Consider the following 27,917-nt stretch of genomic DNA (forward strand, 5'->3'; position numbering starts at 1 on the left):
CAGGGAAGCTATTACACAGGACAATTGCTATATTCTTCAGCAGAAAAGGTGTTAAAAGATTTATTAAAGCTCTCTATTGTTTTACCTGTTTCGAGTTACCAGGCATAAGCTGCTGGAAGGCATCTTCCCTTCTGATTATCCAAAGAGTAGATTTTCACTGCTGATGGGGATATATTATTTGATATTTATTGCCTAATTTATTTCTGGACCATTATCTGGAATGTGCAATTGCAGGGCCTTGTTTTATGAGTTTTTTTGATTTATGAAATACAAGAAGGCTTTTGTTGTTCTGGGAATATGAATGCACAGAAGGAACCTTTTGGGCCAGGGAAAGGACTGCTGCTAATTAAAATGCTGCTTTATTGTCACATTGTCTCTTGCTTTGTGCTGTTTCAAATTGCCTGTGATGCCTGTTAATAGAACCTGGTGTTAAACACTGCTGGAACATGTCAGCTGATGAGCACAGTTTGGTTTCCTTTCTGGTGTGGTTAGGGAACAGCTATTCCCTCCTCCTGTTCACTTTTTTGTGGGGAAGGTTCAGGTTTGTTGCTCGGGAAAGGGAGGTGATTTGCCATTCCCTCTCACCTCATGACAATTTAGGGTTTTTTTATGAGACTTGGGAAAAAAACGTGTCATAAACTTCCAAGAAATCCAAATGTACTTTATTGCCTAGATCTTGCTTATTTTCATGTGCATCGTCATCCTCAACCAACCATATAAAATGTGGGAAGCACAGACTTTGTATACAAAAAACTCATTTTTTTTTTTTTTTAATCAGTTTGGTTGGAGGTATCAGCTGTTCGGGTCTGCACCACCCTAAATCCCTCTGGAAGCCTGTCAAAACATTCCCATTGTCTTTGCCACCTTTCATTCCCACATTATCCTCAGATCTGCGTTCAACAGTGGCAAAGCAAATAAACAGGGAAAAATCTGCTGTTGACCCAAGCTCCTTTCAATTTTGAGTCACAGCGAGAGCAGAGGGAGTCTCTAATCCATGTTCCCACTGGCCAAACACAGATTTCACACACAAAAAATTCTTCCTGGAGCTATGAATTCCTTAGATCAACAGTGTTTTTGGGTTACAAGACAGTTACACCGTGTAGGAGACGTTTCTGAGCAGAGCACAGTAACAGTTGCGTGTTTAATTGCAGAGAAGCCTCGGTGGAGTGGTGTTGGGTGTTTCCTTTCTGGATGCCACTGAAATAGTTATTTCCCTCCTCCAAACCCAAGGGGCAGTGGGACAGAAGTTACTAGCAGTTTTTGGGTTTGGTGCAGTGTAATTACTGAGTAGGAGGGTGGGGACTTGCGTTTCTGTGGTGCCAACCTCTTACATAAAGGGCTTGTCCTTTGGAATCTTGGGGGTTTCTTGGTGTAAGAAAACCACTGGTGCTTTAGAAGAGAAAGAAAAATCAGATCCCTCAGTCTTGCCTTGACCAGCTGTTATTCTGAGTGAGTTTTCCATCACTCCATTTGGCTTCTGAGGTGGGGCTTCAGCAAGGAGGAGCTGCTATAGGATTGATGGGGAGAGCAAGTGTGTTTGGGGGCTGCTCGAGTCCAGGAGCCTGAGGTTTTATCTCTGGTTTTGCTACTTCCTTGAGTTTTAAGCCTGGGAAGTTATTTCTTAACTGTCACCAGGATAACAGCTGGTGAAATGGGATGGTGAACCATGTGGGCTTGTCCTGCCAAAATCCCCGTGGAGCTGGAGAGCTCCATCTCTGCCTTGGTGGGATGTTGGGTAACTGGAGCGCGCAGGCTTTTTCCAAAAACACACGTCATGTTCCATGTAATCTCATCTGCAGCGTTTCCCAGTTACCCAGGGGGGTCAAAAGGCCAGTTTAAATTGCTCACAGCCCTTTTTTTCCCAATGTCCAGTTAATTAAGCAATCCTGGTGTGACAAGGGCCATGCTGTGTTTCATGACAGAGGTTTCCAAAAGCGACCTGAGGTGCTGATATTTGTGTTTCTATCTGTGCCCCTTTAAGACACCTTAAAAGAATAGTTATATTGTTTTCTACTAGTTGACTCTTAATTTATTTTTTTTTTAATTTGATCACTTTAAAGTAGCTCAGAGCTCTCCATAATCACCAGTGGCACCTGCAGAAGTGTTTCTCCACAGCTGTGTCCCTGCTGCAGGATGCAGAAGCAGCACAGTGTGCAGTGCTCTGAGGAATAAACTCCCTGTTTTTATTGCCTCACCCCTAAATAGGGTCTGATCTTGCAGGAACAAGCACTGGGATCCCCTGCAGGGTTGCTGTACCCAGTCTCTGCTAGCACAGCCTATCTCTTGAAAAAAGAAATTACATAAAATGAAAAGCTAGTGCTCATGTACGGTGTGTTGTTGCACATTTAATAGCAGTGATGGTATAAAATCAAACTCTTATTGGACTTGCTAATTTATTGGCACCAACTGTGATGACATAAAATGTACATAAATATGGATTAAACTCTTTATTACTCTATTAGTCAGCATGATGGTACCAAGGTTCATTAAAGGGAGTTACTCATTTTAAATAACTTGCAGTAATGTACTATTTTTTTTTTTTAAGAAATATAGTTCAAATATTCATAAACCTGTGGAGCGTGTCATTTATTAGCCTCCCGCTCCTCTCTGCTCTCCTGACGTGGATTTAATTGTCCTGAATTCCTGTTGAAGTTCTTGCACTGCTTGAAAAAGGCTTTTTTTTTTTTCTCAAGATAAAGGTCTTCCCTCCCCTGACTCTGGGTATGAAGTGCTGCTGTTCTAAAAATGAAAAAGGGAAGTGGCTCACTGGTCAGCTGAAAGATGAGGAGATGCTGGTGCTGAGGTTAAAGTAGTGTTTTCCACTCTGGTTCTGGTCCAGAGGTTGGGGAGAGCTGCTCCTACCTCAGAACTTGAGCAGGGCTCTGGAAGGGCATCTGGATCAATCCTCCCTCTCAGCTGAACCCTCTGAGGTTTGCTGGCGTGTGACTCGTGGGTGGCTGGTGCAGGGCTCGTTCATGGCTTATCTTGTGTGTCTGAAGTGCCTGGGAGGAGGAGATGTGGGTGGTGGGGAGGGTGGCCTTGAACCTGGCACGCTCCAGTAGCTGTGCCAAGAGCTGCCTTGTAGGTGGGAGTTAAATCAGGGTTAAAGTGATGGTGCCCTTGATAAATTCAAAGTAATTACTCCATATATCCAGAGTATTTTTTAATGTAAGGGTGTCCCCTTCCTCCTGCCAGTGAGCTGGTGTGCATCACTCTTGGAAAGCCCTGGGGGGATCCAGGCTGTCCTCACTGGATGCTGTTGCAGATTTGTCCCCCGATTCATCACCAGCACCATGGCTGGTGAATCTCAAAAGTGAGATGTCCCCTGTCACCAGCCATGGGGACAGAGTGGTAGAGCCACAAAAGGACTCAACTGCTACATCCCCCTGTCCCTCTCTGACACACCCACCCACACCCCACCCTCTTACCAGAGCATCAGAAAACTCTGTTTTCTGCTTGGTTTCAGGCAGGAGGGTGGGGAGCATTGTCAGAATTATTTAAGGGATTAATAACCGAGAGTTGGTGGTTTGTGTTTCTCTCTGTTTCTCTGCTGAGAATTCCCCTCCCTCCATCATCTCTAGTGTCATGTACAAGTCACTATCCCTGCAGCAGTCTTTTTAAGTGTGCTTTTTTAACCCAGTTTGAGCAGAGAAAGGGGGAGATTTATATGAATTAATATAGGTAGTTGAAAATGGCAAAGCTTTTAGGTGAATGGCTGGTGTAACACAGCGAGCCCAGTGCCAGCTCAACCTGCTGGCAGTGGGAGCATCTCCCTTCTCTCATTTTGACTTTTCAGGGTTTTTTCTGACCTCTTGGAGCCAAGGGCATATTAAAAGCAGTGTGGGTTTTTTATCCACCACTGAGTGCATGAAGTAACAGTGCCTGGGAGAGGACAGGAGTGCTTGGCAGCTGAGCTTGATGTCCCATCCTGGCTCTGCTGTGCTGTGGCCAGTGACTATCCCTTTTTTTACAATCTCCAGAGGCCCAGGCAGCTGGACAGAGCTTCTCATGTTGTGGCCCACTGTGCCAGCTCCTCAGCTGTCTGCTCTGTGGCACTGGATGTGTGCTGAGAGGGATCCCATGGCAGCTGAGAAGGGCTCTAATTGCCATATCACTGGCACAGGGCGGGTGGGGAGGGAAGTGAGAGGAATTCTCCAAAAGAAGGGTGTGCGTATTTTATTTATTTATTTTAATTCCTGAGGGAGCAGTAGAGTAACTGGCCTGCAAGGACATTTATGTGTGTTACTGTGTGGAAGAAACCCACTTAACCCCTTGCCTTCCCCAGCCTCGCCACGGCTGAAAATTCACATACAACATCAGTACCCCAGTGCTGCCCACAGGGTTTTTCCCAGAGCCTTTGGGTGCTGCAGTCCTTCCCAGCTCCAGGAAGCGTAGGAGAGTGTGGGGAAGGCAGCCCTGCATGCCTGGTCAGGGATGTCACTGCAGCCAGTTGATGATTAACTCCCCAGTTGCTCACAGGAGCTGTGGGTGATGTTTGCTCCCTTTTGTGCTCTGAGGTCAGCAGGTGTTTGGCCACCTGTGTTTTAAATGACCTTGCTGGAATTGTACTGGAGACCTGGATGTTGGGATGAGTGCTACAAATGGCAAAAGGAGGCTGGAGCAGCATGGGCTGGGTTTGTTCTTCCATCCCTTTGCCAGCTTGAGGGTTCCTTTGGGCTTGGGAACTGCTTGTCATTTGAAATTGGGGATGAAGGTCCTCCCATCCTTGGCACATCGACTGTGGCTCGTGGAGGGCTGTGTTGGCACCTGCAGCGTGTCCAGCAGCTGTTTTCAGCTGGAACACTGCAAGTGTGGACAGGAAACCCTGATGCTGAACTTCCCTAAAACACAAGCACGTGAGTTAGAGATCTCTGGGGCCAGTCAAGCGTGCATCAGACAGTGCTTTGTGCTGTGTAGCACCATGCACAGGACCATTCCCAGGGTGATGTTTGCCATGAGGGATGTGGTGGTACTGCCTCTCCTCTGTAATGTACATTTTTAGACTCCAAATCCTGGAAATTTTTCCCTGCTCTGAGTATCACCCTGGAGTATCTGGTGGACTGTGAATCTTCCCTGTTTCCTGTGGCAGTTAATGTTGAAAGGGCCATTTTGTGGTGGTCGGGGGGGGAGGGGGATCAGTAACAGCACCATGGCCTTAAATTGTGCATGGGCAACAAGCTGCTGCTGAAACACAGTTAATCTTTTACTCCATCCTAAGGGCAGAGCCTCTGTGAAACTCCTGGGCTGTACTCAGGTGGGCAACTGGGAGCACCTCTGGCCCTGCTGTCACCTCCTGTCCCACTGGGCATGGGCATGCTGGAGCAGATGGAAGTGCCACCTCCCAGCTCTGCCTTCTGGGCTGGAGCAGGAGCTGGACACCAGTGCTGGTGGTATTCCCTGCAGGAGCAGCTTTTAGTTGTGCTGTGGCAAGTTCTCTCTGCTTTTCCCCCTTCCTCTCTCCCCTACTTAAAAATCCGGACTGTTTATAGATGTGTAGCTTCTCAGTGGAACTGAAAGAGCCAGAAATGTTCATTCTGGGAAGCTTTGCTTTTTTTTTTTTTCCCTTTTTTTTTTTTCCCCCTCCCTTCTTGGCTGCTTTCCCCAGTATTTTTCCAAGGGGTCACATTAAGGGGTATTATGTTTCAGATCAAACAAGTATGGGCAGGATCTTTCATAACTCCTGTAGTTGGGATGGGAGAATTCTGCTGTTGGGCCTTGAGCAGTGATAGAAGTGTTTTAACATGCAAGGAATCAGAGGTATTGATCAGGACATGGATAAATGCATATCCTTAATGTGTATGAAATTGATTTTCTTGTACCTTCTTGATTTGCCTCCTTGCTCTCCTTGCAGTAATTTTAGACAAGATGAGGGAGAGAATGATCTTTTTTTCACTTTGAAAAACCTGTGAGTGTTAAAACACCTACAACTCCATGTGTCCAAAAAGGGGAGAAGGGAGATGCCAGGCTTTTTTTTTGGGTGATCCAGCATTGTTTGGCCATTGTTTAAAAAACTTGTGGTTTCATTTGAACCCCTTGAGATGTTTTTCCTTTATTATGTCATTGGGCATTTGAGACTTAATGATACAGTGAGCACTATTGTGAGTGCAAGATGTCAGCAGGCAAAGCCAGTCTTTGTATGTCTTGGTGCTCTAAGTGCAGCTCTCATCACTTGAGCTTAACTGTTCAGCATCATGTGCTTTGGGAAAGGAAGGAAATACATCCCAGCTAATATCACTTAAGGGACTCTTGGAATAAAAGGAATTTTTTTATTCTATAATGAGCTCTTGTATTTCTTCATTAAAATCTTCCAGTTATTTCTCAGCCTCCTGGAACTGCAGCGTCTGATGTGAGACTGTCCCAAGGCCAAACGCTTTGGTTATAAATAATAATTAACATTTCTCGAAACAGATTAACACATGGGTGTTAACAGTGGTGTAGCAGAACAGGCAGAAAGTGAAATTCAGCCTGAAAGTGCTGGGATGGCTGAACTCCACAACACCCAGTGCTCAGAGTCCTCCTGCACAGCATCTTCCCTATGAAACAGGGTGCAGAACAATGAGGGGGGAAATGCTTCTGTAGGAAATGGTGATTTCTCTTGGAGCAGAGGTGAGTTGGTACAAGTTGTCACATTGAAATATCACACCTCAACACAATGCCAGGAGGAGCCTGGGTGTCCCATGCCCCATCCCTGGCATTGGGGTGCTCAGAGGGACTGTGGTCAGCCAGCCCTGGGTCCCTCTGTGCTCCTTCTAGATAGGTACTTTCTAGAAAGTCGCTTATTGGAAGAGAAACGTTTGTGTTTCACAGTAAATAAACAGTGCAGACAAAAATGTGTTGAAACCTCTGTGTTAGAGTGAAGTGTGGTTTTGGTGAGGTTTGCTGTTTGCACCCCTATTTCTCACTCAAGTCTCCCTTATTTGGAGACACTCCAGGTTGTTGAGACTGTGACAGCAGGGACAGCTTTAGAAACCAGGTCTGCCTTGTTTAGGGGTGATGGGAAGGTTCCTCATCTCCCTCCCACACTTCTTCATGGGGGAAAGTTAAAGGGGAAAGGAAAAAGCATCTTGGACTGTTTTGTTCCACTGGCTCTCAGAATGGGCTGCTTGTTTGTTCTTGGAGGGCTTCCAGATAGGGCTTTTTTTTTTTTTTTCTTTCCTCCTTTTCCTTCAGAAATTAAATACTTCTTAAAAAAAATCCCTAAACCTTCATGATTCTTCCCACCTGCCCGCTGCAGGACGGGTGTGGGCAATGGGTGTGCACACACAAGGGGTAGGGAGGGTGGAAAACCTGGTGAGGATAGAAAGGATGGAAAATCCAAGAAATCCCCTGGAGCTGCAGCGGTTGGTCTGTGTGTGTGAAGGGGCTGTGCTGGGCACAGCACACAAGAAGCCAGGTGATAACACGGGATCACAGGGCTGGGCAGGAACAATTTTCTGTGAACAGGTTTTGAAAAGCCCCTCTCCAGACATTCCAGGTGAGGCTGGAATGAGCACCGTGTCTGCAAACCATCTGCAAGGGTATCTTTGGTATCAATTTCCTGTTGGAAAAAGGGGCACACTGATGCCTTTGTGTATTCCAGCTCTGGAAGGTTTTTCCTTTCCTGACTCCGAACCTGGCAGAGGAGGGGAGGTGAGGTGGCTGCACAACCTTCCATATCTGGAGCAGGGTGGACTCTTCCATATCCCTCACTTGCCCTCAGTGCTTGGCTGCTCCAGTTAATGAACCTCAGATGGTGCTGCTGCAGATACTTCATTTACACCCTCAGTCTTAATGGTGTGTGTGTAAGTGAGACATTCCCCTCTTTGACATCATTCCCTTCCTACTAATTAGGTATTAAAGTATAATCATGGTAGTAGGAAAGCAGCCTTAATGCACCCTGGGTAAAGCTAATGATGTGGACACACGGCGTTTGTCAGGGATTCTTATTCCAGGCCTCTTGTTTGTGGTTTTAGGAATTTTTGAGCCGGCGTGGACTTGGCAAATGTTTGCAGTTGTTCCTCGTGATGAGCAAAGCTTGTGTGGGAGAGGCTGATGGAGTGGTGGTGGAGATGTCTCCCTGGCTGACAGATGGTGGGGATTTCACAGCCTGTGACTGAAGTTTCGGGAAAGGTGGTTAATACTTCAGGGGAAGGAGCAAAGTGCAAATGGCTTGGAAGTGACATATCAATCAGGTCCAGCAGTTTGCTGGGGGGTCCTGAGGGGATTTTTGGGTGTAAGCTCCATGTGTGATCTCAAGGGTGTTCCTGTGACATCCTGATCTTCTCTGGGCACATACAAAAGGCAAAACAACTGGAGATTGATTTAAATAAGTGCTTGGAGAGCCAGGGTGTGAGACAGTGGGCTCGGAGCATCGCACTCCCTGTCCCAGCACCTGAGCCTGATGGAGTGCAACAGCTCTCTGATGGGAGAGAGGAACTCGGTCTTCCAAGCCAGTGGTCTGTAAAGATTATTGAAAAAATTGAATATATTTCTTTCATGCGGAAATAGTGCTTTAGTCCCTGTACACAGAGATTTATCAAAGGGACCTCTGTGCTCCAGAAGCGGGGCTGAGATCACAGTTCGCTGCAGATGTGAGTTGAACTGACTGAGTCCCACTTTCAGCAGATCTGAGTAACCATTGTACAGTGTCGGTCTGTCTTGAACCCCACACATCAGTTCTGCTCCCAGGCTGCCTTTGCAGGAGCTAGATTTTCACAGCAAATTAGATTTTCTTTAAAAATGAATTTTCTGCTCATGGAAATCCGAAGTCCCATGGCAAAGCTGGCTGTGCAGGGCTCTGCACTGGGCACACCAGTGTGGGATGCTGGAGAGCAAACAGTCCACCAGTTCCCTGGAGAGGCTGCTCCGGTGGCCAGGGGACTGTTAGAGGTGGATCCACCAGCATGTAGGTTTGGTTCTATTTCTTTTTTCAGATGGTATTTCATCCCATTATATTAGAAAAGATGGCTTTAAACATTTTCAGCTGATGCAACAATTTGAGGTATTGTGACTTTTTTTTTTTTTTTTTACCCTAGATGACAGCTCCAGTGTGAGAATCTGAGTTTTTGAGACTGAGTGCTCAATGGGATTAGACTTTAATGATGTCTTAGATCATGCACAGAGATTTGTTACTCACTAGGTGAGTCTGTAGCAGGACCTTGAATTGAATGTATTGACCTGGTGGCAGAAAAAAACCCCCATTGACCTTGGTGGTGTGTTTGAGGTACAGAAGGCAGTTGGGTCAGGGTCATTAGCCCATATTTGATCTAAATTTTAAATTTTACTTAAAAACATGCATGCATAGAAAAACGTGGAGTCGGGAAGCAGATAAACTTTTGGTTTAAGTCCAGCCTGCGGGGAGCCCCGTGAAGGACTCTTTGCCTTGGGGCCTCACTTGACTCCGGGTGTTTGCTCAGCCCGTTTCCTCCGTCAGCCAAGTCTCAGTGTGAGCGCTGCCGCCCGCCCTCCCCCTCCCCTCTTTATTTCATAATATTGTTCTAATTACTGGAGTGTGAAGAATCGACTCTTAAAATGCCTCTTGGCGAATTCCATTTGTGCACTGATGAAGTTTCCCCTGGCTGCTGTTTCGCGCTCCGCCCGTCCCTGCATCACAACTTCTCCTCCTGTCCCGGGCAAACTGGGACATGGTGGTTATTCCGTTGGCTGGAGATTCCAAATGCCAACAGGAGATGGGACAGGGAAAAGACAGTGAGGGATTTGAGGGAGGATAAAGGGTTAACTCTCGCTTGCTGGGGTCCTGCTGGTCTGTGTTTTCAGTGCTATTTTTCCTGATGAGCTGCCAGATGCAGTTTTTGGGGGGGTTAAACTGGGACAGGCAGGGATGGCCGTGGGTGCAAGGCTCGGAGGAGCAGCTCAACTGGTAGCTCAGGGAAGGGGTTGTAGGAGGATTGTGGGGCTGAGGATTCCGGGGAGGTCAAGCCCTGAATCCTGTATGGAACAGGGATGTTTGTGGTGGTTCTTTGTCTGTATGTGGTCACATCCTTTGCTTTCTCATGAGATCTGTCCCTTGAGGAAGGGGCTTCCTGGCTCTGCCTGGATGTTCTCCTGCCTGGCTGGGTGCATGGGCTTGCAGCAAGACTCCTATGCAGTCATCTGTTGAGGCTGCAGAGAATTCAGGGTGTATGGCTTAGGTGCTTTCAAAGTGAGTTATTTGTTTTAAAAACAGCACTATATAGGGTTGTTTTTAGAGACCTTTTTTTAAGTGAGTAGGGAACACTTGTGTAATGCTTCGGGCTTTTTCTGCAGTTGCAAGGGACTGAAAACTTGAAAAATAGAGCTGAAAACTCGGTTAGCAAGTAATTGCAAGGTTTGCAGGACTGAGGCTTTAAGAAAAATGCCAGAGAGGAGGTTTTATTCATAACGCTGGAGACTGGGCAGTTTTGGAACATCCCCTGATTCCAAAGCACTTGTGGTGGATCTGCTAAGCAGACTTGTGCTGGGAAATTACAGGTTCCTCCTGTCTGGGTTTCCCTCACTCCCCTGTTTGCAGGCTGGGAGCTGGAGAGGGGAGCAGGGATGGGATGGAGAGAGGTGGTTTTCCCTGGGACTGTGCATAGGATGTTCTGCAGCGAAGGACCTGGGGACTAGGCTGGCCTGAGGCACTGGTGGTTTTGGCTACCATGAAGTCTCCTCCTTTATGATAAAATCCCCCAGGAATCCTCCCTGCAGGATAGACTGTGGGCTGCAGAGACATTTGGCTGGATCCCAGTTGGCCTTGCTGGATCAGTTCTGCTGATAGGGAACCAAAATTCAGCCCCATGACTGCCCTGCTGGCAACCCCTGCTGGGACAGGGGCTGATGGCCAGGCTGGGCAGGGGAGGGGACAGTTGTGGTGTGGTAACAGCCATGCTCTCCGGGGCTGTGGGCACCTCTCCCACCTCCACAGCTGGTTTTGACACATAAAGAAGTTTAACAACCCCTTGCAGGAGTGCTTTGAACATCCCCTGCCTTCCTCCTTTAGTGGTGGGCTTGGCAGTGTTAGATTAATGGTTGGTCCTGATGATCTTAGGGGTCTTTTCCAACCTAAATGATTCTATGGATCTATGATTTTAATGTACCTCTTCTTTGCTCAATGGCTCACAGAAGAGCAGTTATCCTTCAGAGGAGCAATAGAGCCTGAACCTTCACCACCTTCTTGCACTGCTTTGGCAACTCATCAGTTTTAACCTTGAGAGGGGAAGAATTTGAAAAGCAGGGAAATGTTAAGACCACGTGCCCTGGATTAGGTGAAGGAGAGACTGGGCACACACCAGGGAGGGATGATGGTCAGTGGTCAGGAATGCTCAGCTTTGGGCTTTGTGTTTACACAGTGAGAGGGACCTTCAAAAAGCAGGGGAAGGCAGTGCTGAAAGCTTTGGGAGCAACTAAGACAGGATGCTGCCACTTGGGGTGGCAGGTGATGTTGCTGGAGAGAGCAAAACTTGGCTTTCAAAAAGCTGTGCCAGGAGCTGTTGGCTTCTGTGAAGTCACACCATGAGCTGCAGCAGGCACTGCTGTTTGCACCCTGGGTTACAAGAGTGTCAGACACCCCAAAAACATTTAACTTCAGGCACTCTACTCTTCCCAGATGCTCTCCCAGCTCTGTCTTGCCACAGAAAGGCTTTTAAAGAGGTAAGAATCGATTAAAATTAATCGCAGCAAGTTCCTGTTGGTGTAAGCTGTCTGGAGAACAAGCAGATCTTTAGATTTTTGTGGTTTTCCTCCATTCTATTTCTAGGTCCATTAAATCCCTATTCTCCTCTGAAACATAAATGAGTAAATGCCGTAACCAGGGCACACTTAAGGGAAAATGAAGCATGACTATAAATATGAGTGACCCAACTAAAAGAAAGGTCAGATAAGAGACATTACCCAGTCGTGTTCATTAAGGGTATCAGGGTAATTTAGCATCCTGCATTACCCACGTGTTTAGGAAACCAGTTAGAGGACCCAGGGAGAGGGAGATAAGAGATGTAAGATACGTAGAGGGAGGCTTTCCTCCCCATGTGTTTCTGTTCTGGGCAATGCAGTGGGTGAAGTGAAAGAGGGACTTTGGTACTGATGATTATCTGTGGCGTGCTTGGAATTTTTTTGGGGAAAAAAATGTTCCCTGTTTTGATGGGGAAAGGAAGGAGCTGAATGATGGCTCTTTGCAGCATGTCCCTTGTAGTGCTTCTGTTTGGGGAAGGCAGGGCTGTTTGCTTTCCTGCTCCTTGGTATGTGCTGAGCAAACCTGTGCTGAAACGTTTGCACAAGGATTTTTCACCCTGAGAAGTTTGGATCCTGAAATCTTTAGCTGGGGGGGCCAAGGCTGGGGGCAGAAACTACCACCTCATCACTGCCAGGAAGGAAAACACCCAGAGTTACTTCAGAAAGCAGAAATGTCTTGGGAGACAAGCTCCTGTCTCAGTAAGGCAACTCCTGCTCTGTGGGGCTGGGAGGGAGTTTCCCGTGGGGGTGTTGGATGTAGTGGTGTCTCTCAGAGCTTTGCTGCCACCAGCCCCAGCATGTTTCTGCCTGTTGATGTGTCTCTGCTCCTGCCCGTTTCCCTGCCTAAAGCTCTCCAGGTATTCATGTCAAGTGTGGTAATGCATCCAAGTGATGTCAGGAAGAAATGGCAGCATAGAGAAATTCCTCTTTGTGGCAGCAGTGAAGTGAATGGGGATTTATCTTGGAGATTAGCTGGGCTAAAGTTTGTCACTTTGCTTTTCCTGCCATGAGATTCAGTTCTCTGAACTCAGAGGTTGCTCTTCAGGTCTGCACCATCTGCAGAAGGTGCAATAATAAAACCATTTAAATCCCCTTTTGTATTTTGGAGGGACTGTGGTAATTCCCCTGGTGATGAGATTTATTTTCCTCCATTAATACCTGGTTTTGAACAGTTTCTTTTCTTCCTCTTGTTGCTCAGGGCTGTGTTTTCAGAAAAGCTTCTTCTCGAGGAGACTTAGTGTATGCACACACCACGTGAAGTCAACAAGGGCTCAACTTCAAAGTGAAGCATGTGAATAAATATTATCCTGACTTGAGGCTACTATTTATTCCTTTTCTTCCAAAACAAAACACGTTCACACACTCCTTCTGGAGACTTGGAATTAATAGTTATCTTTTTATTTTTTTTTACCATCATGGTGATGGCAGCACTGTAGTATTTACTCTGCTTTTCTCAGATGATCACCTCACATCTGCCTCTCTCAGATTTACTGGTTTTCAGCCTTTTTTGAGTACTGGGGGGAAAACCGCATAGCCAGGGCCAAAATCCTCTATTCTTGCTTGTGTGGTTTCCATAGGTCACCAAGGGGCTAGACCCCAGTGTGATGGGAATGTCCAGGAAGATGATGTGAACACAAACCTGTACTTTGGAGTATCAGGAGGGTGTTTCCTTCAGGGTTTGGGAGCTGAGCGTGGGCTGTGCCAGGGCTGTGTAGTTTGCTGCAGGATTTACTCCGTGGAAGCAACAAGTCTGTGTGTCCCAGGTGTCCAAAAGAAGCCAGTATATTTAGGTCTGGGCTGAAAAATCAGCGTGGTTAATTCTGCCTCAAGCCACACAACCAAATCCACCAGGTTTCAGCTGATTTCTGAGTCTGGAGCAGCCGGGGCATCGCTGCGGTGTCGCTGTCCCAGATGCGTCTCGCTGTCTGCTTCAATTCTCCTGTGCAGCTCCGTGCAGGGGGAAGCCTTCATGCATAGAAAATAATAAAATAAAATTATGCCATCAAATGTTTTATGTATGAGGAGGCACGGGCTGTCAATAATCTTCCATGTTTTTTAATGCGAACTCTCTCTGTGCGTTTCTGCTGCGGCTGATGACATCAATTAATTTCATTGTTTGGAAATAATCTTCTGTGGTGTGTGATTTGCACGGCCCCAGCCTTATGCTTTCTAATGATTTCTCTATTAATTTCACCGCTGCCAATAAGCTGAAGATGCCTTTCAAGTGGAAAGGGAAACATGACCTAATACCACGGATAAAATATTAGCAAGAGCGAATTAAATCCCTGTTAGCAGTGTTAGGACCCTGGCTGCTAAAGACACAAGAGCTGCTGGAGCGTGGCAGAGAGAAAAGAGCTGCACATGCTGTGTATGGATGCACAAGTGGTGGAGCAATAAGTTTTTGAACAGCTTTAAAATTAATGGACAATCAGTGGTTTTGTCCCCTCCTGCTCCAGCTGGCTGTTCCCCAGTCAAAAAAGAGCTGACCCTGCTGAATTCAATGTTGGGGCCTCCTCGAGTGGTAGGAGTGCTGCAGCCAGACTGACCCTGCTGTAGCAGTGGTCATGCTTTGCCTTAATTCCTGCTTTTTTGGTCTGAAGATTGATTTGAGGAGCTCCTTGGCAGTGTTGCCTTTGTCATCTTGTGTCCACTTGTTAGGATGCAGCTCCATGGAGGAGCTCCCTCTGTCCTGCAGGACAGTGGTAGTGCCATTAACTTTTCATCATCATGAACCTTGTGGGTGTCCTCAAGCCTCTTTTCCTTTTGTACAACCAGCACCCATCTAGCAGAAACCTCAAAAGCAAGGTTTACACACGATATTTCCAGCACAAACTGAGGTCAATGGCTTCAATACTGGTCATTTTGAGTCCTTTGCAACACCTGAGCACTGACAAGTGGGCTTGGAGCAACCTGGTCTAGTGGAAGTCCCTGTCCATAGCAGAAACCCAAACCATTCCATGATTCTATGATCAAATTGCTCTCCTTCAGCCTTTGGGAAAGGTATGTACTCATGGTGTGGCTTTTGGCTGGGGCTGACTTTCTTCATCCATTTCCTTCTGAGAGGAAAAAATGTTCCTGTAAAGCATGAAAATATCACCACATCAATATTGTCTAAGTGAGACAAGAAGCTGGGGGGGGAAAAAATCAATCCGATTTGTGACCAAAATATTTATGTGAAGACTTATATAAACATCCAGATACTTATTGCTTTAATATTTTAGTCGCTGTGCTGTGAAGTTTTGTGGTTCCTGAATAAATATGAGGCAAAAAGAGTTGGTAATCAAGGATATGGACTTCTGGGCTGACAGCTGGGGAAGGATGAGGGACTGAAAGCTTGGGAAAGAGTTGGGTGGTTTGCAGTGGGGAGGATGGAGCTAGGGCAGTACTAGGACTGTGAGGGTTGCAGGATTAGAAATTTTCCCTTACAAACATCTAATTAGATGCAAATTATCAGGTTTTGGGCTTTTGTGGACCACAAAAGCAATGCTCACCTGGGCTGGAGTCATTGCTGGGTTGGTAACCTGTGGGACATTTCAGTAATTTCATTTTTCTCTGCTGTATTTCTGATGGTGAAAACAGAAATAAACACCAGCTTTTCACACAACTGGATTGTCCCAGTGTGGGCAGGAAGTAAATAGTATATTGAACTGTGTATAAAATAGTGTCAGAAGCAGTGGGCTGATGGGGGCAAGGTGTCAGTGGTGCTGCTGCTGCTACTTGGGAAGGAGTTTTGGCACTGCTCTTCTTGGCCCTCCCTGTACCTGGCAGGTCCCTCCAGCCCCACAGCCACTCCACTTCCAAGGAGTGCCATTGCCTTGACTCCTTTCCAGAGGTATCCTTGAGGCTCATCCTACTTGGTGACAGCAGCAGGGGCACTGGCTAAAAGGGAGAGCAGTGCCTAGGGTGCTCCATCCCCTGGGAGCTGGATTTGGGTGCCTGAGCAGGCTTTGAAATGGTGATAAAATGTTTGTGGTCAGATCAAAGCCTGAGCGTGAGATTTCTGCTGGCCTTGGCTGTCTTTACACTGGGTTCAGGATTAGAGAGTGAAGTCAAGCCCTCCTGTAGGGTAAGTATGAGCACGAAGCTGTTACAGCTCTGACTTCACAGGGGAACTTACCGAAACTCAGTGCCTGCTCTTCTGAGTCACAAACTAACTGAAAATTCGATTTTGTTTTTTTTTTCCCCTCTTGCTCTTAAGAAAAAAAAAAAAAATCGTGCTCAAATAATTTGGTTGTCAGCAAAAGCAAAAAGAAAAAAGGAAAAACCACCCAAACCCCTCAAAGTCACTGGTACCACTCACCACTTTGGTTGCATCTCAAACCAAAAGAGAGGGCTGGGATGGCCCTTCCTCGCTGTGAAGGGGGTGTGCCAGCTCTGGTGTAATTAATAGTTTTCCAGCCTAATTCTGCTGGGAGAACAATGAAGACATTGAGAGTAGATCTGTGCTGGCCACATGGAGAACCTGAGCCTTGTGCCTGCTCCAGATCCCCTTTCCTTACATTCCTGGATCCAGGCATCTCATTCCACCTGACAGCCCCCCTTGGAATAACGGGGGAGACAGGATTAGGGGTAAATCATGTAGTAGTGCTATGATGACATTTTCCCTGTAATGCTTTCTTTTCTTTTCTCTCCCTTATGGACTCTAATCTTCCAATATTATAAGAAGTGAGGAGTAATGGAGCTATTGGCCTTTTTAAATATGTATGAACTTCTCAGGAAAGCTGGAGAAATGAGAAGCGACGAAGACAGATAACAGATGCGAGATGGTCTCACAACCATGTCGTTTAACATGCGTGGGTGTCTCTTTTCCCGGGGTCCTGGGTCATTATTCATAGGCAAAGCATAATGTTTCTGTTCCTTTCGTGTACAGATTATTATTATTTTTAAGGAGAAGGCTGGATCTGGGGCACAGCTGTGATCGTATCACAGAAAGCTGATTGTGCAGTTCCTACCTCTGCCTTGCTGGGTTTTTGCTGCTGGCAGACAAAGCTGTTTTCTGCTTCTTGTGGGGATCAGCCTGGATGGTGACTCAGTAAAATGAACCCTAATATGGTGATTTTTGTGGCAAACCTACACCTATATATTTGTTGTGTTGCTCAGGTTTGGCTTCTGAGAGTTGAATGGGTTTGTCCCAACTTCTCAGTCTTCTTTATCCCTCCAGTTGAATGTGGTGAGGTGTCTCTGGGATGCTGGTAAATGACTTGGTGTGTGTTATTCCCAAATACTGGACATAAAACAGGGATGTGTGGATTATCTGTACCAGGATCTGTCCCCTGCATGGACCACCCCATGCTCTCACAACATAGCAAAACATCTTTCTTACTGATGTAGCAGTGCTGGCAGCCAACTGGTTACAGCAGGGCAAATTTCTCTGAACAAACTATTTACTGGAAAAGCTCCTAATTTTGGCTGAAACGAAGCTAATAGTTTTATCTAAGAATGGAATTTTTTGAGATTGGTTTCATTATTTTCACACCGTACTTTTTCTTCATATGAAAAACAAAAGTGTATTTAGCCTGGTTAGATTTTTGTGAGAGCTGGGAACTCTACAGAGATACAGCAAGAGCAAACCTTGCTTGGGTCTTCTTCTCCTTCCCTCCCACTGTGCTGTCATTGCATCCCCCCAAAATGAATTATTCAGGTCTTGCTCACGAGGATGTGCTGTGCAACCTACAGGTACCACTGGGATATCTGCTGGGAATTCCATGTAAATGAGGTCACACCCACTTTTTATCAGCCCTTTGAAGGTCACAGGAAGGGGGTGACATCTGCTTTTTAACAACCCTTTGATTTCACAGCTTTCCCTGCATGAGCAAAGGTTACTCATGAGGGGAAGAGTTACACCACGGGGGATGAATTTCTTGCTCCATGTGCCATCTTCATGCAAGTGTCTGAGGAATTAGGGTTTGTGGTGTTTTGGGTGTTGGTTGGGAATGTACTGGATGTAACAGATCTTGGTGCAGGAAGTCACCTGTGCTAGTCAGGTGGGTGTTTGGGGGGCTGAACACAAGCCCATGGCCTGGCCATCACGAGGGATGCTGAAGGAGTGATGCTGGTGGCAGAGGTGCCTCGCTGGGTCGTGCACTGACAGCTGTGGGGAGGCACTGAGCTGACCTGCCTGTCTCATGGAGCATCCCAGCTCCTCGAGGAGGGCTAAACCTGATTCCCTGCAAGGTACCCATCAGTGTAGCACATGTGTAAATTTGTCACCATGACACACCTTGTGTGCACTGATTTTATTTTTACTGTGAGGGTGGAAGCTTGGGAAAAAAGAGGAAAGCAAGGCAGGGATGCCACAGGATTTTCTTTCAAGGAAGGCTCTCCTAACCCAGAGTGTAATGGTGTGTGATGTTCCCATTTGCACAATGATTGTGTCTGTTACAGGAGCAGGGTTGGCTCCCAGGTATTTGGTTTACTTGGGTTCTTCAGGCTCTGGACCATGGCAAACACAATGGTCATTGGTGTTCAGCCCCCTTGCCTGGGCAGGGGATCAATACAGCTCAATGCAGGGGTTTGGTTTGCGGTTTGTGCTTTTTCCAGAAGGACTTGGGGAGAAGAGATGCCATTTAAAGAAAATTACTGCATTGCCTATCAACTGAAAACAAAAGTCCTTTGTCCTGTCAATCATGGGGAGGCTTTATCTTGTCAATCACAAGAAAAATGCTTCCTTTGCACTTCTGCCAGACTTTTCACAGGCCGGGTTTCTCCTTCATTCAAACAAACAAGTGTTGGGCGCAGTAGCTTTTAATAGAAAAATATTTAAACAATTAAATGAAAAAAACCCAGTTACTATTTTATCAGTATTTAGACTTGAGAGAAAATAGTAATGCAAGTTAGTGTGTCCTCCTGTCCCATAGCTGAGCCTGGGTGAGGTATCAGACTGTCAAATAGCGCTGGAGGGAGAGATGTCCTGACTTTCTTGTCCCTGCTCTGCACCCACGGGTGTGTGGTGTACTGAGCTCCTCATGCTTGTGCCAGCACATTATCTATGGGCTATAAAAAGTCCTTGTGTGTTTTGGTGTGTTGTGCTTTATGGGATGAGGCTCTCTAAGGTTTGTGTAGGTGAAATGACCTGGCTTCGTTGGCTGTTGGCAGCAGCTGCACAGGGGAGAGATGCACAGATCTCTGTCAGTGAGCTCATTGCAGGTCTGGCCATGGCTCTGTTTCTGCAAATGATGCTCCTGCTGGGAGTGTTGCATGATGCCAGCTGACCCTGGGACCATCCCCTGGAGCGCTGTGCTCCCCTGCCCTCTCTGTGAGGGCACTGCCAGGCTCACCACTGGCACCTCTGGTTCTTCACCCTGTGGTTGTCTCAAGCAGGAGAGAAGAGGCTGCAGTTTTATCCCAGTAGTAAACCACAGTAACATCTGCAGTGCCAGGATCAAGCAGCTTTTGTCACTTTGCAGCAGCTCCTGGGCAAGACTCGCCCTGACCCTGGTTGTAGAGTGGATGTTGTGGCACGTTTTGAATCATTCGCAGCTTTTGTTTTGTTCACAAGAGTGAAAGACCTTTTCCTTTCCCTTTCCACTTACTTTGCCTTTCACACAGTGGTTTTCCTGCCCGTGCTGCTCCACAGATGGTCTTTGAGTGAATCCCTTTATGAGTAAATGTACTTCTAGGAGTCTGTCCATCTGTCTGTCTGTTAGTGGATGTACAGCCCAGGCAATGGGAACTGGGTACCAAACACCACATTCCCGTGTTTAGGCTCTGTAGAAACGCTGCCACGCTGCTGCCTCTTCTCTTGCCAAGGGCACGTGTTTTCCTGCTCGAGCTGGAGACCCCGTTAAGCTCCAGGAGTTCAGGTCACCTCATGTTGGCAGCACTGCTGGAGCTCCCAACCCTTTGGTTCTCCTGCAGCAACTCCAGAGCAGTGCAGGACCCCCAGTTCCCCACTGCCTGGATCTGGAGGTGCAGTGAAGGTGTCTCCTCTCATGCCAAGAGCAAAGGGTCTCGCTGCTTTAAACCTTCCCTGGGTTGGGCTGTGCCAGGGCTGGGGGGGTGGGGGTGTGTGTGGGTGCCTGCTGGGGGCTCTCAGCCATCTGCTCGCTTCCTCATGGGCTGGCAAAAGGCTTTTTCCTGTAAACAGCTCTCTCCTGGGGCACGGTGTCAGGAACTGGTATCATTGTTCTCAACAGCCACACGCTTCCCTTCACAGCCAGCTAAATATATTAAGCTGCTGGATATATAAAGCAAGCCATGTGGAGTTTCCATTCTCTCTCAGCCCCTCTCTTTGAGGGGACACCCAAATATTGCTCTTAGTGCCAGGGCTTTGATGGTGAGATTACGTGACTTTGATGCTTTTGGCTGATGGTCCTTTTCCAAGCCAAGGTGAAACTCTTGGCAAGTAGGGACGTCTCTTTGCAACAGGGAAGCTGAATCATCTCTATTAAGCTCTTAGTTGCAAACTTTATGCTTTTTCTGCAGCCTAACTGCATTTTCATGGCTCCAACCTTGGATGCTGCAGTCACTGTCTGTGCATTTCCAGGAGTGGCTCAGCAGGGAGTGCAAGCACAGGGTGCTCCATCCCCATCATCTGAGGTGGAAGATGATGGAGTTGGTGGGTCCATGCCAGGGATGCAGTTCATCCTCTGGTAAGATGCAGTGTGCTGGTGTTGTTCTGCATCCTGAGGTGATGCTCATTCTCTGCTCCATTTGCTTTCTCTGCTGGGAGTCTTGGCTCTCCAGGGTTTTACATCAGCTCTGTGTGTTTTACCCTTCTCCTGTTGCTAAAACAAAGTTGATTTTCAGAGCATTGAGTAATCAGGGCTGGCTCCTGGATGGACCATGTCTCTGGAGCAGGGAGCAGGGACCAGCACTGGTGATAGCCCCCCACCTTCACTCTGCATCTCTTTGTAAGAAGCCTGACTTATTCCCCAAAACTCTCCTAGTTCTTTACACATTTGGTATTTTATAAATCATAGGGTACCCAGCTCCAGGCAGGTGAGTCAGGGCTGGGAGAGCTGTGGTGTGAGGACCTGGGGGAGGTTGGGAGAGTCCCTTGGGATCCTGCCCTGGCACCCACCTCCTCCCATGCAGCATCCCCCCTGCCATGGACACGGCCTGTCTGCTGCCAGACAAGGACAGATGGAGCCTGGCATTTCCTTTCCCTTCTCTGAATGCAGGAGATCTGTCTTAGCCAGCCTTTTCTTAATAGAAGACAAATATGAGTCACTCTGGGGGTTTTTTTTATATCAGTCTTTTTTGTTTCTTCTCCTTCTGAACTGTAACAAAAGCTTTAGTGCACTGGGACCAGTAATTAGTTTTGCTCTTGTTTTCTGAGTAACTCACCTCTGAAGCTCGTGTGTGCCAGGAGGCTCCTGGGCCACGTACAGGAGAATGGCCCCAGGGTTGAATTTGCATTCCTGCTACATAAATTCAAATTACTTCCACACATCAAGTGATTTCACTGGTCAGAGGATCACTTCTTATCGGGGGCTGCTGGGATACTCAGCTGCTGACCCTGACCAGGCTGCAGCTGCCAGCTCCTTTGCAAACATGACAGAAATAAACCCAAGTGCCACATGGGATACGTGCCTCTGGAAGTGGCTGCGTTCTCAGTCACTGAGACACCTCGTCTTCAGGGAGGAGGAGGTGTTTGATCCCCACATCGTGTGTCTCTGAAGCTGGGGGTTGAGGGAGTGTGAAGTCTCACCTGGGCTCTGCTTTCATCGGTAATTGTGCCTTCTTGTGAGTTTATTCAAATATTATTTCACTGTTTTCTTCGAGTGAAACAACATCTGGCGTTACTGAACCATTCATTGCTGTCAGCAAGACTTTAATTTTGGCTTTTAATCTTTTGTAATAATAGAAGTGAATGACTTTGCGTCCCTCGCTTTTCATCCTCAAGTATCCTAAAGCCTGTGTGAGTGGCAATCTCTGTGAAGGAAGCACGGCCCGAGGGGCAGGGACTTCTCCTCTCTGAAACTGATGCTCCCAAGAACCAGGAGATGCCTTAAGAAACATGTGAACTCCCTTGGGTTTGATGAACAAAGAGTCTCACTTCTCTCCAAGGAGTTCCAAGGCAGAGCAGATGGCACTGGAAGTATCTTCTTGGTGACAGCCAGGCCCTGCTGCAGAGCTGGTTGCACACAGGAGGCCACACTTGGTGGGTGTGTGGTCAGCCTGGATGATTTTCGAGTTTTTCAATGACCTCTTCCCTCTCTCAGGACAAGACCTGGGATCTTGGTTGTACCCATCTCTCCTGCCTTGTCCCAAGGTGATGCTGTCCCTGTGCTCACAGTGGGGTGCTGCCTGGGGCACTGCAGGCTTGGCATCCAGTCTTGGAAGTTTTTGTTTCCTATGAAAGCACTTCTCAACCTTCTTGTTTAATGTGAGCTGGCCAAGGGTATCAGCTCTGGTTGGAGCTGTTTCTCAAGTGTTTATTGAAATCTTGCTGTTCCTCTTGTGCATTTCCCACCTTCCCACTCGGTGGAGAGTCCCAGTGGGCAGGGACACCGTGGAAAGGTGGCTTATGATTTTGTTGTTCCTGCCAAGCTGGGGCCATTGGGAAAGGAAGTTTGCAGGTTGTATTTCTGAAATGATTGTTCTCCCATTGATCCAAAGGATGCAGCATGACAAAATGATTTACCTGCCATCTGTCCATCCTTACTCACATTACCCAATGCTTTTCTGGGGCTCTTGTGTTGAAAAAGGATACTCTTTGTGACATTTCCAGTGCTGCTTGTGAGGAGGTCGGTGTGGTACATTTAGTGTCCACTGTGGGGCCACCAGGTGTGGTGTTTCTCCAGCCTGATGGGTTGGTACAGTTTGGTTGTGAAATAGCATTTGCTATCTGCAAAGCCCAGATCTCAAGGTAGGGTGTCACACCTTTGATGAAGAGGATCTTCAAACTTGTGTTCACACAACTGCAGGGCAGAAACAAGAACAGTTCTCCTCCAGGAAATTACAGTTTGCAATTTGCTGATGGACCCCATGATGTGCTTGTGAGTGACGGGGCCTGGTGGCTCTTCACAGCTGCCTTTTCTTTCCATGTAAAACCCTTCCCAGCACAGGGCTGGATCTTATCCCCTCCTCCTGCTTTCTGAGAGCCTCGCAGCCTGAAATCACTCAGAGGTTCATTACCCACATCAGAAATTGCTGCACAGCTCATTCTCCTCCAACAAGTGATGACCTGCCGTGGAGCAGTGGCTGAGGAGGAAAGGACTGAGCATCTTCCTTGGATTTGTTTGGAGAAGGAAGATAAAATAAACAAAAGACAGAAAAATCAGCTCCTTGCTCAAATTCTTGGTCTCCTCTGCCTCATCACGTGGGTTTTGGTAATTGCTTTAATCTGCAGTTGGGGTTTCCTGCCAGGAGAAGGATTTTTCAGTGACTGTCATTTCTTTGTTACTGGTTGTTTCAAAACTCATTACTCCTGGCATTTATTTACCCAGGCTGGAAGCAGTTTGCACCAGGGGCACAAAATGGAAATTGATTTACAGCAACAGTGTGTGATCTAGAAAACGTCAATTTTTTTCCTCTTGAGTCTATAAATTAGTTTTGGCTCCAATAAGGTTTTCTCCTGTAGTTATAAATCAGATCCCAAGGAGTTGTACGAGTGTGGGATATTTAAGCAGTCAAGCAGCAGCCCTGGATTGAAGTGTTTCTGATGCAGCTTTATCATGGTGCTGCTCTTCTAGCTGAGCAGAGGTGTTGGACTAGATGATCTCAAGATCTCTTCCAACCTAAACAGTTCTGGGATGTTTTCCTGGGATTTTTTTTTTATTTTTTTTTTTTTAATGTGCAGACACAGTGCTGGGTGATGCTGATATCAGGAGGTTTGTGTGGGATGCACTTAGGGAAGGTGCTTTCAGCTGGGGAGAAGAACCAGCTGCTAAAATACAATTGTATCCTTAGTAAATCAATTAAAAAAAATTAAATGGGTCTAATTTTTTAGGAAAATAAGAGGCTGGAATTGTATGTGATTTAAAGAAACAAGCCTCACACTGAGTTTTTTAGAGAATATTGATATTTCAGCAGTTCTGAGCTAACAGACCTCTACAAGGACTTGCCTCAGGCTGTAAAACCACTGATGGTTTTGGAAGTTTTGGGTTGTTTGGATTTGCAGCCTCAGCACTGGGAGAGTTCACACTGTGTGAGCAGCTAATGCAGGCGAGCACTCTTGGGGAGTGCTCTGGAAGGGCTGATGGGCAGAAGGGCTGGAGGGAGGTTGGAAGTGAGGAAATCCACCTTTCAGCTGGTGTTTCACAGGGTTGTGTTTGACATGCTGTGGAGTCAACTGCAGAGACCTCTGTGGGCAAACACCGTGGTGGCTCTTCACAGGTGCCCACTGGGATGATTCTCCTTCCATCAGTATTCCCAGGGGGTTCCATGGCCCCCAAAGCTCAGCCTGGATGGGCTGATGGCTCTGGGCTGCAGTGCTGTGACAGATCATGACCTTACCATGAGCGAGTCTCGTTTCTGCTCTAGAGTTCATTGGAAAAAAATATTTTTAACCCCCCCCAAAACCCTCACAGGAGGTGACAATGTGATTTCGGCCTCATCGGTTTTTCCATTTGCACGCTTGTTAAAAGGCCACCAGCAGCAGAGAGCATCAGCCCTGGCCATCAGTGCAGCTGGGTTTGTTCCTGTGTGTGATCACTGGTGCAGTGCCCAGGGGTGGGTGGTTATCTCCCAGGACAGCAGGTTGTCACTGTGCCCCTACCTGTGCCACCCCGCCCCACCGGTGTTTATAACCAGCCAGGATGTGTGTGAGGTTCTTAGTGCCAATATTTTAATCTGGTTAGGAAGAAAGGCATTTGTGTCTGCGTGGGGATGTTTGCTTCATTTTGGGTTCATTTAGCAAATGTTGATGGGGTTTTTTTCTTTTTTTTTCTTTCCTTTTCATTTTAATTAGGGAGATGTAAGCTTTGAGCAAATTTGGAGCAGATGGAGTTGGTGACATCACCCTTTGTTTTACTCCTGTTAGTGCAGATTAGCTACTTTGGGGTAAATCCTGGGGAGGACCTTCTAGGCTTAAACACCCCATTCTCCAGCCTTTTCCCACCCCTTTTGCCTTCCTCTCTGTCTGCCTTGTCCCCTCCTTGCCCCTGCTTTGCTCCCCCCAGACACGGTGCCTGCCTCCATCACATGTTGTTTCCAGACAAAAATCCCATAAGCTTCCAGCTGTTCCTTGTGCTGGAAATGAGCAGCCAGACCATCCTGGGCATGCAGGGAGCTCTGTGGGAATGGGGATTCCCTTGGGAAGAGCCTTCAGGGGTCGATGCTGGTGTAGGACTGGAGCCTGCAACTCTGCCAGTCCCTTCCCAAACCTGACTCCGTGACTTAAATCCACGGGGAGTTTTGTGTTCTCCGTTGGTACCTTCTGGCAGTGCTGCTCTCCCTGTGTATGCCAGACCCTGTCCCTGCAGTGCTCCTGCCTCTCCTCTGCCCCAGCATCCCTGGACAGCTCTTGCATGGGGTTGTTCATGGATCCATTCCAAAAGTTGGAGCATCTGCACCACAGAGCCTACAGCTCCAGCTCGTGCTGTCCTTGCTTGTCACTGCTTTGTCCCTTGGATGAGTCCCCTGCCTTTAGCCCTGACTTGCCTCTGTGTTTCCCCTCTCTCATTTGCACAGGCATTCCATGCAGGGCTCAGATCTCCGTGGCTTTTTTCCATGGCTTGTCTAAAGGAGCGTTGGTTTCAGATTGTGCCCAAATCTCTGTGCCAGTGACTGTCTCTCCTTGCAGCACAGGGCCAGTGGCAGGTCCCTGTGTCCCCGTGTCCCTGTGCAGTGGGTCATGTGTCCATTTTCCTGCTGCCTCTGTCCTGGCCGGGGCCGGCACTGCCTCGCACCAGGCGCTGCTCCCGCCCCGAGCCGGCAGGAATTCGCTTTATCTCCCTGGCAGCAGATGAAAAACCCTGGCCACAGGATGTGTTTGTGCACATTCTGCTGGGGAAGGCCAGGCACAGAAGAGGGAGGGAGCTGAGTTATGCTCTGTATCCTCAACTCTATTTTCAATACTTTTTTTTTTTTCCCTCCAAAGAGTTAAAACCGTTTTTATCCTCCCCCTCATTTTTCCAGAGATGCCCTTGGAGATTTATTCTGCCTTCTCCAACAATAACACTGCCGGGGATCCTGGCTGTGGTGCTTGGCTCAAGTGGTTGGTGTGATGGTGAAGGTTGAACTGCCAAAAGCAAGTGCTCCTCAACCTCTGTGACTCGCTTCCCCACGGACCTGATGGCGAAATAAATTAACACACTCTTTTTTTCCCAGTGGGAATCTGGATGAGGGCGCAGGAGAAAATATGTTTAACAGGCTGTGTGTCATCTTGAGCTTTTATTTCCCCTTTGCCTGACTGCCCAGCACAGAGCTGCCCAGCAGCATGGCCATAGTACCGCTCGCTGCAAAACCCACGGTGGTTCACACCATCCTGCCAGCCCTGAATTAATAAATACTCCTCAAATATATGGCTATATATAACTCTCATTTCCCCTTTGTACAGATCTGTGTTGGATTATAGCTCTATGCTTTCATACCTGCTGTTCAACGCTCGTGCATATAATTGCAGCTTGGTTTTCCTTGGCTGTTCCAGGTTTGGATTCCTCTCTGCCTTGGAGTTTGCAGCATGGTGTGTGTGGAGCACAGCTTGGGCACCATTGTCCTGCTTTTTGGCTTGGTCAGATTACTCCAGTGTCTTTGGACCTTGTGTTTTCCTTTTGAACGATGGCATTGACAGTTTGCAGGGGTTTTGTGGGGATTTTTTAGTGACTGTAAAGTGTTTGGTGCTGAGGATTGGTGGGAACATCAGTGCTGAAGGTGTGCAGGGATGAGTGGGGTCAGTGTGGGACCTCTTGCTGGGCAGAATCATAGAATCATCAAATGTTTGGGTTGGAAGGGACTCCAAAGCTCATCTCATTCCACCCCCCTGCCATGGGCAGGGACACTTTCCACTAGCCCAGGTTGCTCCAAGCCCTGTCCAACCTGGCCTTGGACACTTCCAGGGATGGGGCAGCCACAGCTTCTCTGGGCAACCTGTGCCAGGGCCTCACAGAGAAGATATTTTCATCCTAATACCCAGAGTAAACCTACCCTCTTTCAGTTTAAAGCCAATCCCCCCTGTCCTGTCACTACAAGTTCCTGTCAAAAGTCCCTTTGATTTCTTTCTACTCCAAAGGCAGAGTAGCTCACTGCTGTCAAGGCTGGAAGCAGGATGCTTTTTTGCTTCTGGGCAGCAGCTTCGAAGGATTTTTAGAGAAGTGGATTTACTTTCATGGAAGAGCACTGCCAAACTTCTGTGCAGGGCTTTTCCACTGGTAAAAGTGCATTGATGTGTGCTGCAGGAGCCTGAAAGCAGGGCTGGAAGCCCCCACTGCTGGCATAACAGCCTGCTTGAGGTTTTTTTACAGATTTCCCAGTGGTCAATTGGAAATGCACTGGTCAATGTGTGCTGTTTGCTTTTTGTGCCTCACCTTACAGCTGCCAGTGTCTTACCAGTGCCAGGCTCCCTGGCTGTGGGTGTCCCAACTGCAGCCAGAGCAGAGGCAGCAGCTCTGGGAGTCGAGCTGGGAACCTCCAGTGGAGCCTGGCTCGTTCTGAGACAGGTAAAATCTTCTCATCCATCCTTCTCATTCGTGTCTTATCATCCATGTTCAGTGCAGATGGTCTGTTCCTGCAGCACTGCTTCCATCCTGCCATCCTTTTGCTTAGGCCACTATCCAAGAAGAGGCTATTTATTCCTCTGTTTAAATTTATGTACAGTATAAACCATTGTGTCCCAAGCTGTTTATGAAGCAGAAAGGCGCTTCCTCTTCTCATTTCTCATTTTTAATCAATGGTTTTTGCTTACTCACCAAGAGCAAAGCCATGGAGGAATCATTTCTTTTCCTTTCCTCCCTTATTAAACTCAACAGCCCCGGTGCAGGTGCTAAAAACTAACCAGTTGCACAGAAAAAGCCATGATTTCCTTGCATGGATTCTTTGGAGGCAATTAGCTGTGCCATTATTGGGACAAATTGAAATCAGATGGCAGCAGCAAGGTGTGTGTCTTGCTTCTGGTGAGGTTTCTGGTGCTGGCTGTGAGCAGGGCTGGGAATTGCATCCCCCTCTTTTTCCTCCAGTTCACTTTGCAGGTGAGCTCAGGCTTGCACCAGCAGGACTAGATTATCTTAAAATATAGGAGCCCTTTCTGCATCCAGCCAGGTGCCATTAAGTGTCCAGGTGTCTTTTGACAGTGGGGTTTGGCTCATGGATTGAAGGACCTTGTAAAAGCTTTGCTCTAACTTTAT

At 47.4% G+C, this 27,917-nt stretch overlaps 1 protein-coding gene across 5 annotated transcripts in view; it reads left to right on the forward strand.

Annotated features, from left to right (window-relative positions):
- The window catches only part of VAV2 (vav guanine nucleotide exchange factor 2), a 132,890-nt gene that overhangs the window by 31,875 nt on the left and 73,098 nt on the right, over positions 1 to 27,917 (forward strand). The gene's annotated exons all lie outside the window — the stretch shown is intronic.

Source organism: Corapipo altera, unplaced genomic scaffold (assembly GCF_003945725.1).
Source record: "Corapipo altera isolate COAL_440 unplaced genomic scaffold, ASM394572v1 268, whole genome shotgun sequence".
Lineage (NCBI taxonomy): Eukaryota > Metazoa > Chordata > Aves > Passeriformes > Pipridae > Corapipo > Corapipo altera.